Source organism: Pseudopipra pipra, chromosome 18 (assembly GCF_036250125.1).
Source record: "Pseudopipra pipra isolate bDixPip1 chromosome 18, bDixPip1.hap1, whole genome shotgun sequence".
NCBI lineage: Eukaryota > Metazoa > Chordata > Aves > Passeriformes > Pipridae > Pseudopipra > Pseudopipra pipra.
The window spans coordinates 8,259,510-8,262,704 of NC_087566.1; positions in this window are offsets into that span (position 1 = coordinate 8,259,510).

Below are 3,195 nucleotides of genomic sequence, written 5' to 3' on the forward strand. Positions count from 1 at the left end.
CCCGACTTCTGCTTTTTCTGTTTGTATATGTGGAGCTGCACAGATGCCCTTGTACACACACACACTGCTGCTTCCCTTCCGCTCTGCACTGCCCTCAGCTTTTAACCATTGCTGCTTTCTTCTCCTGTAAAACCCTTATTCGGCTTCCGACAGTCCTTCCCACTTCCCTCTTTAATTCCTGTGCGCTGGCCTATTCCGTTTTCAGGATGCGTGGGGTGGATTGGAAGTGGCACATCTGCATTTCTCCAGCTGGGATGTGATGGGTTTCAGGTGACCTCTGCCATTCCACAATGAGATGAGTGTTCCCCCCAGCATGCCGAGAGGCGCTCTGGGGTGACTTCTGGAAATGCTTGGCTATGGGTATCCGTGCTGAGCTGGCAATGCCCCTCAAAATCTTAGCCTGGCTTTTATGTGCCCATTCAGAGGGCTGGGTGGGGTTGGAGGTGGTAATGGAGAGGGAGATTGTGGGTTGATGGGGTGATTACGGGCTGGGTGATGATGGGGATGAGCATCAGGGTGGTGATGGGGGTCGCAGTGGGGGAGGTGATGGGCTGGATGGTGGTGGGGGGTGATGAAGGGGGCGATGGGGGGTGCCCCGAGGTTGGCTGCCCCCTCCTCCCCGCCGAGCCCCGCAGCGCTCCCGCCGCCGTGGCCGGGCTCCCGCCGCCCTCTCCCGGCCCTTCGCCGCGCTGCAGCCACCGCCTCCGGCCCTTCCCTGCCCGCCTCCTCCTGCCCCGGGGGCAGCGAACCCCGATCCTGGCCTGCCAGGCCGGAGACTGGGTGGGACGTAGGATCCCGCGTGGGAGTGGGGAGGGACAGGGGTGCCCGCACCCCGAAACGCGCTGGGGAGTGTCGCGCCAGCGCCACGCCCAGTTTCTGTGACAGTCACGACTTGTTCGCCTTGAACCCCAGAGCACTGCTCGGGGCCCATCTGGGGTCCCGGGGGACCATTCGCTGCCGGTGACGATGGAGACCCGCACCCCTCCTCCCCCGTGTGCCGGAGGGACACACAGCACCGGGCATCCAGCAGCCTCTTGGGACTCCCTGGCACGCCAAGATTTCCAGCTCTGGGGGTGACTCAGAGCTCCCGCTCACCTCGCTGAGCCGTCCAGCACCCGCTGCTGCGTAACCACACCAAGTCACCGGTCATGGGAGCAGCAGGAAGCGGAGACCAAGGGCACCTCATGGCCAAAAACGCTCTTGGCACCCCCTGGCCTCCTTTCAGACTCCTTTCTTCTCCCTTTTCCCTGCTGTCGGGCAAGCTCTGCATGGGAATTTATTTTCCCATCTTTCTCATCAAGCCTTGGAAGGGGACACTGAGGTACAGGCTCTGGGCTCCTTCCTGGGACAACAGGGAAAATATGGAGCCGCTCAGAAGGGGAAGTGCTGGAGCTTGTGCAGCAACACGCGACTGTCCCAAGGGAGACTCAAGGGGAAGCAAGAACCCACAGGGGAATTTTGTTGATGCTTTTTGAGGAATTAGGGCGATTGTCCAAAGCAGCTTCCACGGAGCTCCTTGGGAAGCAGCTGTGGAGGAGGAACAACCATTGGAACAACCTCTGCTGAAGTGGCTGGTGGGGCTGCTAGAAGTAAATGTAATTTTGGAGTCCTGGGAAAGAAAAGTAGAGCTGGGAGCACAGTTGCCTTTTTCCAATTACCCCAGCTGCTCTAATAGAGATATTGCTTCTCCCCACGGTCCTTCCCCTTCTAATCTTGCTACATGAAAAGGCATCTCTCAGCAAGGCAGGGAGATAAGTGGTGCAGAGACCTGAGATTTCCCACCAGTGACCTTGAACAGAGCTGCTCAGCTCAGGAGGAAAGATAAAGCCCTGATGGTTTTAGTGCTGGTTTAAATCCCTTTTTATAGCCTGAAAGTGAAAGTCTGCAGGTGATAGGGAAAGCCCTCGGTGAACTGAAAACCTCTGACACAAGCAGAAGATTGCAAGGCCTTGAGCAGCTGTGTAGGGAGGTGGGGGCATCTAAGGGGAGAGTGGTGAGGACCACAACCTGTGGCAGAGGTCACCAACAGCAGGATTTCTGGGATGGGGACCTGTAAAATGGTCGTGAACAGCGGGATTGCTAAAATATACACATGGCCATGGAGCAAAGCAGGGGGATGAAGAAACTGGAGGAAAGGGACAGTGATAAGGAGAGCAAATCCTTGACTCTGGTGTTTATTGGGACATGGTGAGGACAGCAGCACTGCCAAGGTGGTTCCTGGACTGGTGACACTTTCAGCCTGGAAGGCCAACCAAGAGCAGAAGTCAGACTGGAGGTTTCTCCCAGCCAGAAGGTTTATGGTTGTCCTGGGACGTGGGTACCAGCAATGGGAGATCCAGCCCTGGCCCCAGCGCTCGACACAGCCAGACCCACTCACCCTTGGCCCAGATGGGGCAAGCGCTGGCCACCCGTCTGAGGGTGCATCCACGGCTCCAGTGCCATGTGGTGCCCGTGGGCAGGAAGGAGCGAGGGGGCTGTGGGCTCTGCCCACGCTGTGGCACAGCACCCGGCAGCTCCAGTGCCCAGCTAATGGCTCATCACTCCCTGCTCCTTGTGTCAGCTGTCACCTGCCCCCAGACACCATCCAGGCCACTCAGCTCCTTCCGTTCCTCTACACTAGGGCACCCTCGCTCGGCTTTGGCCCAGCTTCTCCCAAAGACACGTCTAGAAGCTCAGAAGAGTAGACAGGAATTGCAGCCTGGTCCCCTGCAGCATCTCCCACCCACACAGGACCCTGCCCTGCTGCCTTCACCTCCAGCCCTCTTTGTGGGTTTGTGTTGTCCACCTCATCCACTGACCTCTGCCCATTCCCTGCCAGACACTCCCAGGATCCCAATTCTTTGCCCCCAAAATCTCATCAAAAATTCAATGTGCAGCCACTTTCAGCACTAAACACTTGGGCTTCCCGCCCATGAGTACACCCACATGTACATCCTGCGTACATCCATGTGTATATCCACGCATACATCCACATGTACATCCATCTATACATCCCTGGATGTGCATCTCTCCCGCACACCTCGATACGTGCCCCCACCTCTTCTCGCATTCCTCTCTCTCTCCCTGGTGCTAAGTCCCGATGTGAGGAACTGTTACAGGCCGAGGGCTTTGGATCGAGCCAGGAGCTCTGAGCCCCGAGGGTGAGCTCCGGAGCGGTTTTCCAGCTCCTCCTCCCGCCCGCGGGCCGCGCGGGGC